The sequence below is a fragment of the Alosa pseudoharengus genome, unplaced genomic scaffold, assembly GCF_046254945.1.
Source record: "Alosa pseudoharengus isolate Yale_2024_CS ecotype anadromous, Long Island Sound unplaced genomic scaffold, YU_APseudo_1.1 YU_APseudo_1.1_scf_2, whole genome shotgun sequence".
Taxonomy (NCBI): Eukaryota; Metazoa; Chordata; class Actinopteri; order Clupeiformes; family Clupeidae; genus Alosa; species Alosa pseudoharengus.
Genome location: NW_027468663.1, coordinates 44,005,432 through 44,015,955, shown reverse-complemented (window position 1 = coordinate 44,015,955; position 10,524 = coordinate 44,005,432). Strand labels below are relative to the sequence as shown.

Below are 10,524 nucleotides of genomic sequence, written 5' to 3'. Positions count from 1 at the left end.
AAGGTGTGAGTCGGCTTCCCAGAATCATAGCATCTGTCTCTTGTTCTGTCTCAGATACATACTCACATACACACACCGACTTTACACATAGTCTAAATCTGACTAAATAGTGGAGTAGGTTACAAATTGTAACCTTTCTTTTTGAGTCTCACAAAATGTCTTGACAGCGACCAAACTGCATGCACCAAAGAAAATGGCAATATATTAAACTTTCTTAAATACTTAGATATAGGTCACTGATAGTAAATGCATTTTAGACAAGAGAGGTGTTCCTTGCTATAGATAGGGGATTTCCTACAGCAGCCAATCAACAACCATTTACCGTCCAAAACAAAAAAAACATCATCAAAAAAAACATCATCAAAGCACAAGCAGGCTCCTTCCTTCATCTGTGCTTTGTTGAATTAGGCCCAAGACACTTCCAGAAGGCTTATGAGTGGTGTCTGGCATGCCAGACCCATCCCCACCACACTCATGATGGGTTCTCTACCAACAAATAGGCTACCAACAGATTCTTTGGTCATTCCTCTTATGGCCACCTTACACCAAACAACTTTGACAAGATTTGGGAAAGATTCTTGAAAGATTGGAGTCTTTTGAGGGAAGCTTGAAAGGCGGGCATTAGTTAAACTACAATCTTTCAAGAATCTTTCCCAAATCTTGTCAAAGTTGTTTGGTGTAAGGTGGACATTAGTTGCTGTGGCCATTCATGATCCGATCAGCAACACATCCAAACAAAATGTGAACCCTTTATGAGGGTCCCAACAAATACCAACAAGTACCAACAGGTTCTTTGGTCATAATAAATCAATCAAACAATAAATGTCCATCTTATCTTCAATTATGAACCAGTGTGTAAATGCCCTGCATTCCAACCTCTCCTTCTTGCCATGCAATGCCCATGGGCAGTCTGACTCGTGCAAGAAATGCTACAACACACAGAACACTTCCTCATGAGTAGGCAATGAACAACCACGCATATGAGAAGCTGTTGCACTGCTGGAGATTACCCACATCTCAACCACACCACACCACACCACACCGTGGGACGGGTCTGCCAGGGAGATGGAGGAGGTGTGAACAGCCCATGCTGCAAGTTCACTGGCCCAGATGCAAGGAGCATTTTCAGTCTCACCCATGTTCTCATACGTGTGTGTGTGTGTGTGTGTTTGTGATCTTTATGACTTATACTTTATAAACCTTGTAACCAGTGGATTAAGAAGATTGTTAATTGTTTAGTGGTTTTACACATACAGACAGGTAGGGGTGCACAGGATTAGATTCATGTACACAGTAAGTATGGGTTCACATGTGTGTTTTTCATCTCATGAAGAGGAAGCAGAAAGTTTGAGAGGTGGAGCTATCTGTTGACTACTTCCTTTTAAATGGCTGGTAAGTTGAAGGGGTTCATCATGGTCAAATCTTCATAATTAAAATGAAGATCTTACACAGAAATAATCTAAACAGTGCATGAGAGTGAGGCAGAGGGAAAGAGAGAGAGAAAGAGAGAGAGAGAGAGTAAATATTGCAGGAGGAAGGTTGTCACTGGTATGTGCCAAGTAGAGGACCTTGAATGAAACAGCCAACTCCTGTGTGTGGACATAACGTTCAACATTTTGCGCCCCCCCCCCCTCCCCTTTTTCAAACATCAGTGAACAGTACTTATGTATGCTGGAGCCATTGTTTTCATTGACACCTTATAGAAATCCGATACTGTTTTTCTTTAAAGGGTTATTATCATATAACCATTATACATTACAATTTAATTCAAATAATACATTTACAGTAAAACTAGTACAACAGCATACATGTCTGTCACATGACATCTAATATAGCCTACAGTGTGTGTGGGGGGGGGGCTCCTGGGAAGATAAAGGCATGTTTGTGAGACTACAACCAGTTGAGTTGAGCACTTGGCCTGGCAGTTTAGGCAGGGTGGGTGGATCCATAAATGAGTTTAGAAATGAGTAATAACACACTATGATACCTCTACCTCATGTTGTTTTCTACACCTCTGAACAGAGAGTTATAGGAATCAAGGATGGGATCATTCATATGGCAAAGCATCAATCAGAGCAACTGCACCCATACTCCTCCCGGTGTTTGGTAAGAAAAGGGTATCACAATCTTATCATATGTATCAAAGTTATCCAGGTTTTGCATTATGAAAACTTTCAACTATATTGTTGCAGTGCTAGGAAAATACCAGAGTAATGAAATGCAGTTGTACATCTAACCAGAAGTGCAAAGTAGATTAAGGCAATATTTATAGGTTATACAAATAGTTTTTATACATATTTTACAGTGAATCGCAACTCTTGTCAGTACAATTGCAAGTATCACGTAATGTATTACCCATGCTAATGACTCAAAGGATATGTTTTCGAACGTATTAAACATCACTGTTTACCTTAGATGCCATACCCACTACTAAAACATGGAACTTTACTCCTTTGCTCTTTCAGCTCATTCCAGACGTGCAGGTAGGAATGTGGATACATGTTTTGTCAAAAACTCCTTGAGGTAAGGAAGGTAGAGAACAGGGAGGACAGCTGATAAACTTTTGTGCTTGTTCAGTATCTTGATGCGAGGTAATTCAAATTCCCAGTGTTTGCTGTTAATGATTAACTGTCCCTGTATTTTATATTCAGAAAAGTGCCACAGTAGCCATTTTCATAGCATACTCAGAATTTTTTATGTGGGCACGTGGACTTTTTGTAGAGGACGTTATTCTTTACAGGCCATTCTATGACACACTTTGAGCAGACATGCTCCTTCAAACTTGGTCACATTATTGTAGAACTAAAACCTACCCACTGTTGTGTTTGTTTCTCATATCAGTGGTTTACAGGATGAACTGCGAGACCACATTTAGTCAGCCCGTCAGAGCTGGCATCCTGAATCATGTTTGTTATTCAGAGGTATGCATCATTCTGAAATGGAGGGAAAATACCTCAAGTGGAGGAGTGTCTAGATGGCGCTGAAGTTCACTGTGTGAGACGAGGGGAAAACCAGCATGCGGCCAGCTCAACATATAAAACCACAGAAGTCACAGAGCTAATTCAGTTAGTGGTTAGTAGCCAGAGACTTCCCAAACACACCCAAACACAGACACTGGCATTCCAGCTGCACTTGAAGAATCTCTCTTCACTCTGCTGTTGTTGCATTTAAGGTAAGGCCTTATGGATGTATTTGTCATTTCAAGTAAATGATTGTCACAGGCTTATTCTGTGGTTAAATGATCATTACTGTCATGCGTAGGATGTGAAACTTTACTTTCAAACCATAGTGCCTTGATTTCCTCAACAAGAATAATCTGTTCATATCTGTAACTGAGAGATACAATTTGGTGCATATTGGCATTATAAATCGTGTAATCTGCATTACTTTCCCATATTCTCAAATGCATCATCTCTTACTTAAAAATCTTAAAGAGAGATGTCAAAAACGATGTCAGTGAAAGATTGTAATTTCAAAAGAGCCAATTAAATGTTGTGTAACCCTGATGTGAAATGTTTCTCAAATGTCAGATCTGATAATAAATACTGTATTTTTAGGAGATAGTGATCTCAGAAATACATTATTTATGGGATTTTTGGGGAGAAATTCAAAAGTGCCTGTATGAAAGGACTGTGGAGGTCAACCTAACACAAATGCAAAAATAAAATGTCTGTAGATTGTTGAAACAGCTGTGGCCTGTTCTTGATGGGCTGGTGAGCTGGGAGAGGAGCTGAGACATAGTGGTGATGCTTGGAGCTGGACAGCTGGTCGCAGCTCCATCTTCCACTGGGTAGGTCTGATGTGGTACAGACCCGAGATCCTCTTGACTGGATCACATCTGTCCTCTCTTACTCTCTGGTTCACCTTAACAACCTATGTATCAGAGATGCAATTGAGCCCCACTTTACCTAAATGTGATCACACCTAACACACCATGGGAAGATGTTTCCTCATTATGGCAGTAAACGCATACATGTGAGTGAAATGGACATATATGCCACAATTCTTGTATTTCTATTTTTTCCTTAAGGGCACAAATCGTTGATGTTTCATAAACCAGTCATTGTTTGTGATGTCAACAAGACTCCATGCAGTATTTGCCTCAGAGGAAGAGTAGAGCTTCACACGTGTATTTCAGTGGTCTGCTGGGGATTTATGTTATAACCAGGAACAGTGAATTACCAAATGCAGGAGCTGAAAGGGAAGTGTCTACGCCAAGCTATTTCTCTGTTTCTAAATACATACTTCCTGGATCACACATTTGCTGACATTATACATTTGGAACTGTTCTAAAAGAGTGTGGGACAAATGACACATTTTAGACATACATTTTAGCTTTTATTAGCAAAGTTGTAATTTTGTTAAAATAATACATTCGCAGAATGTATTTTTGGGTATTTACAAAATACAATACAATTTTTGGTACTGTAATAATTTCACCAGTTTGCCTCAGATTACTATGTCATAGGTATTGCTGCACCCTCCTCAGCTGTGGTTAAGTGAATATGGCTCTGGCATCTGAATATGGCATTCTGTCATTGAGCCGACATATTGAACCCAAAACACAATAAGTGACTGGCAGAGGAGGGGTTTGGTGCGAAGGATTAACACTGTTATGTACTGTTTGAGTGAATGAAATGCACCATTGTCCTGGTGTTTAAAGAAAATCCTAGTTACTCTGTATGGTTAGACCAAGTCCTCAACTCGATGCCTTTATTCACTATTACACAGAGAAATCAAGTGGACTAGTGTGTGTGATTACTCTCTAATCAGCTAATTGAAGCCCAAATACAGTATTATACTTAAGAGATCATCATCAAAACAATCATTTATGAAGGAAGAGAAAAATACTGGTGGTTTAATGTTCTATGCTTGTAGTTTTGTATCACAAACCCAGAGTATGCAGACACTTACACCCTCTCACTCATTCTCTCTCTCTCTCTCTCTCTCTCTCTCTCTCTCTCACACTCTCACACACACACACACACACACACACACACACACAAACACACACACACGGAGTGAGGTCACTGTGTAGCAGATGTCATCCTCAGGACCAAGTGCTCTAGCCTTTTATACCTGTTTAAATATTCATCAGGTCACTTAGGGAGGTATATTGGACTCCTTTTCACCAAACACTAATTACCACATCATTTTTAGGTATGGCTGCTCTCTGACATAAACATCCAGAAATCATGTTTTTTTGCCATCATATCAGTTATGAGGAGATCTTCAGGTGTCATCTGATCATGGGGCCACACCTCCTACATATTTGTCTACAACATCGGTCAGTATCATGCCACATTTGAAGTGAAATCATGCCACAGTATCATGCCACATTTGAAGTGAAATCATGCCACAGTATCATGCCACATTTGAAGTGAAATCATGCCACAGTATCATGCCACAAGTTGAAGTGAAATCATGCCACAGTATCATGCCACATTTGAAGTGAAATCATGCCACAGTATCATGCCACATTTGAAGTGAAATCATGCCACAGTATCATGCCACATTTGAAGTGAAATCATGCCACAGTATCATGCCACATTTGAAGTGAAATCATGCCACAGTATCATGCCACATTTGAAGTGAAATCATGCCACAGTATCATGCCACAAGTTGAAGTGAAAAAATCGTAATTTGTTGAGCAAAATTAGCAAATGGTTAAAGGCTGTGCTGACCCAACTTTTTTGTCCATTGCCAAAAAAAGTTAATGGTTTTCTATCAACTCCAGCTAGAATGGGGGTGGTGCTTCAAGTGAACTTGTGATGTGAGACTTTGATCACTGGTTTACCCTGAATGAAACCCAAATTAAACAAACTGTCTTCATCACAGGAACTCCAAAAAAGGTTTATGGCATTTAGCAGAGCCACTGGACAATTGCTGTTCAGGCCCAAAGTCCTAGTTCTGTGAAGATTGCTCAATTATTTTGTCTTTGATAAATAAACAAACTGCCATGGCAAATTGGCAATGGCATTTTTTGTTGTTCGTCATAAGATGGGAGAGTTCCAATCGCAAATGTTAGTCTCTGAGCAGCAAGTGTAGCTCTGTGGAGGTTGCAAATCTGATAAACCCAGCAGGCTTCTAGATAGAAAGCTCAGATTTGTTTAGAAAGCCTGAAAGGAGGGAGAAGACAGAGCCTCAATTTTAAACCCTCTGGTACCCCCTTGTGGTGATACTGGATAAGACATATCCACTGTGGCAAAGGCATACCACCCAAAATCATTAACTTTTAACGATATACAAGTGGTTGGACTGGATAAGCAGGCAATGTGTTTTTTTATGCATTGCCTACTATTCACATGTCACAGTGACTGATATTATTTAATACCCATCTGAGAATTTTTGAAACATGTCAAAAGGGACACATAACAATGTTGGGCAAATGTTTCTCAGATTAGTTATTGTTACAAATAATAGTAATTAATAGTAATAACAGTAATTCATATCAGTGTATTTACTTACATGTATGTTCATCATATCATCATCATCTGTAATTTGTTTAACACATTGCCAATCGAGTATAGAGATTACTATATTACAGATTAAATTATTGTTTTAAGCATGTTTAATTTAAGTGGACAGAAAAATCCGAGGTTTGTAGCACTTACTGCCATCTAGTGTCTTGAGATATAGTCTGCCTCTCTCTCCCTCTCTGTGTGTATGAGAGTATGTGTTTTGTGACTCTGAGGCCCTTGGAGGAGCAGGAGAGAGGTACTCTCCTTCAGATTTCAGATGCATAGCCTATACGGGCAGTCTTTTATTCAGCACTTGGAATTTTCCTCTTCAGTGGGTCTGGACTTAATGGGATCACATTAAACCATGATTTACTTTTATGTGGATTTGGGGTTAATAGGGGTGGTAAATAGCCTTTGTTAGTTGGAATGATATAAGACAGAGAGACCACCATATTTATTTGCGGGGAGTAGAGACTATCTGTTTTTTTTTTGTGCCATGGATAAGAGACAGCATTTTTATGTTCTCTGTGTGAGGTGATCTGTTTGAGAGGGAAAAGGCAGGCTAATCAAAGGGGCATATCTAACATGTCTGGGAAAAGAACAGGGACCCCTCTGTTAAAACAATGTTCAAGATAGCTTTCGCACCACAGGGGCTGCACTTGCCTGAATAATCAATGCAGCCAACTTGTTTCTTTACAAAGGCAAAATCATAAAACCAATTAACCTGCTGGGGGGCCAGAGTTAACCCTTTTCATGTCAAAGTCCCAAAAGAGGGACCAAGACTAAGCAAAGTGTCAGCACTTTCCCCATCATTGTCATGCAACTTGCAGGACAGTCATGCAAGGACAGGCATTTGATGTCCTGAGGGTTCTTTGTGATGGTCTCCTCTTCCTCACCCCTTTTGGTATGTGTGCTAATGCACAAATCGGTGAGATAAAAACGATCTAATGTAGAGAATGGCTTTGTTTTAAAATGAATGAACGCAGACAATAGAAACATGTATGCATTGAATATGCTTTACATATTAAACCCTCTAGATCACACAGGAAGTGAGAACATGTTATACCAAATGTTGTTTAAAGACACACACGCGCACACACACATACACACACACATGTGGGGTTCAAACCACCAACGGCCACTATATCTGGCTGTATTCAAAATGGCCCTCCCAGGCTTTTGGTTTTAAGCTACTAGAGCGCATGCTATATCTTGACCTCTAACAGGTACAGGTTGTCAGGATAGTTGCCTGGCTAGTGAGCATTGCTTTCCTCAAGAGTAACAGTGGCACCCCCAGGAGGCGTAGAGCGTTAGCGACAGCCATGACTCCATGATCGCACCGGCATGTTAACAAGGGCACTAGAGACAACCAGACAGGACAAAAGCCAGAGTGTGAACAAACATGGCTGACGTTCTTCAATAAATGGGTCCTAAATTAAGCGCTCATACTTAATGTCCACAAATAAAAAGACGCCAGTAGGCTACGCCATCTTTGCATTTTCGTTATTTTTTTTTTGTCTACGTGAAAAAACAGGAACTGGGACTTAGTTCGAGATCAATATTCAAATTTGACAATTTAGCCAGATGGACCGATTTTTGCTAAGAAATTTGTGCAGTTTTCACAACATGACAAATAAACTAACTGTGTTTAATTTAATCCGCCGCAATGGATATCATTTAGGAAGCGCGGTGAATCACAAAATGTCCGTGCCTTCGTTTGGTATTTCAGCCACAGTGGTGGCGCACTGAAACAAAGGCCGTTTTTATTGTTCTTCCATGACACGACTTGCGTAGAGCCCTTTTACAACAACGTGAAATGGCGGACCGATGCAAGCGAGGACGGTGAAATCCGACCTAAGGACTGAAAGCAAAAGCAAAGATGTGGACATCGTGTAGCAGCGGATCGGGAGTGCTTCAGCTTGAGCGATTGGTCTTTCGAGCGCTCTCCAGCAGGATAGTGCGCTTTCAAAGTACTTCATTTTTATATCAGCATGCGTAAGTGTTTGATTAAAATTCCGGACCCTGGACTGATCATAGTTTGTCTTAATAATGAAATAGATGTCATAGACTAAAGTGGTTTAGGCATATGTGTCCAACAATAAGGGCACACTAGGTTATTAAAAAAGGCACCATAAAGTATATGCATAAATGCGCAATAGGATCAAGTAGAGGGATTAGAGCGAATTTCAGCCTGGAGGGAAAAACACGTTTCTCTAACCATTGGGTGAAATGCTTGGGCCATGTCCACACATGCCATGTTTATGTTTTTTAAACAAAGAATGTCTTCCCTGCCCTGTAGGCTACAGATGATTACCCATCAGCGTGTGGTTGTATATTTGAGAATTTCATTTTCTGGAGTAAATAAGTCCACTCTACCACTGATGTTAACTTTTGTAAACACCCCCCCCCCCCTCGCTCACACACACACAGACACATTCACTCACACACACACAGACACACTCACACACAGACAGACACACATTTATTTTGTCTTGTAAATATCCAGTGTATTTTTTCAAAAATGTTGTTCCCTCCCACAGCACCCCTGCATCCTATGCCATAAATGGACTTGGATTTAAAAAGGAACAATATGGAAAGAGGCTGACCATGTTATAGAGGGGAGGAGTTCATTCAAAAGTAGGAGGTGTTCAAGTTCCACATTTACAACCTTAGTTTTGAATTAAGCTCTAAAAAGAGATTGTCTTAAGTGAATACCACAAAAGTCATCTTTCAATCCCCTCAAAATGTAGTGAACAATATATATATTTGTTTAACAACATCTACAACACCAACACATGATTTGAATCTGATACACTTTCTCAGTGATCAACAGTGACACCCATATGCTCCATTATTTCATTTTTATATCATGCTGACAGGGTGGTTCAGATTGAGTGATCATACTTTTGCATTGCTTAAGCGTGCTCTTGAGGAAGTGGTTTGTGACTGGAGAGATTTCAGAGGTGATAGATGGCTTTGCATGGTGACAGAAGGGTGGTGGTGTGAGGTGGTGTGTGTGTGTGTGTGTGTGTGTGTGTGTGTGTGTGTGTGTGTGTGTGTGTGTGAAGGGGGGGGGGGGGTCTTTTCTTTTCCTCTCTTTCCCTCCACTTTCCAACCTGACCCCTCCCTCTCCACAATTGTAACTCTATACCCTGGGGGAGCAGACTGGCAATACAAAAAAAAACCTCCTGCACACTTTCACAACAGATCCCGCTGCCTCCCTCATTACACATGCATCTTCATTAAGAGTCAGTGGAAAGGGAGCCGGTGCTCACTGACACACAAAACAATGTGTTTTGTCTTATCCTCTGGCATGACCTTTTGGCTTGATTTTGGTCCTGGTAGGAGGGGGAAAAAAACGTCTGTTAATCAATCACATCTTTCAGTTTGGTTAGATGGACAGTCCAGTTGGAAGGTTGCATTCTACAGTGAAAGAGAAGTACATTCATGTATTTTGTGCAGAAAAATAAAATCGTTTCATTAAATGTATAAAAACAGACACCACTAACACCACCTGGATTAATAGTGCTAGAGAAAGATGATTTCACTGAAGTGCTCTCATTTCACTGAAGTGCTGTTGCTACTGCTTGCCAGACTGGACACTTTTGCTTTATCTCTAGCACAGAAAAAATGACTTAAAACCCCACCAGTGCTGATAAACACAAACGGAAGTACTGACAGGTTGAGTTGATGTACAAACACACTGAGCCTCTTCTCCCCAGCCTGTGAAAGTCAACCCCAGGCACCATCAGCAGCAGGAGCAGGCAGCGCGTCTCCATGCTGGTTTGGCCCTGGGAGCCACGCAGAGGAGGGCCCCCAGAGGGAGGCTTCCCTAATCAGCCCTGACTCGGGGGCTAGGAAGCCCAGGAGGCCTGCCATCTGTGCCAGACAGCGCATAATTAGTGTGTGTGTGTGTGGGGGTGGGGGGGGTGATCAGACACGCAGGTGACCGCCCAGAGTTCAGTCCAACAAGAGCGCAAAGGCAAACATGTCACAGAGACCAATAATAAGTATAAGTAAGTATATATACTCTTTTGATCCCGTGAGGGAAATTTGGTCTCTG

The 10,524-nt window shown here is 41.0% G+C and overlaps 1 long non-coding RNA gene across 2 annotated transcripts; it reads left to right on the top strand.

The window, feature by feature from the left end:
- Positions 1–1,944: 1,944 nt before the first annotated feature.
- Positions 1,945–4,978, top strand: LOC143135309 (uncharacterized). Of its 2 annotated transcripts, XR_012988897.1 has the most exons (5): positions 1,945–2,106; positions 2,466–2,523; positions 2,842–3,172; positions 3,677–3,790; positions 4,031–4,978. It is a non-coding gene; the product is annotated as an uncharacterized LOC143135309 (long non-coding RNA). The 2 variants fall into 2 exon arrangements; XR_012988896.1 differs by having other exon boundaries at positions 2,842–3,790.
- Positions 4,979–10,524: the final 5,546 nt, after the last annotated feature.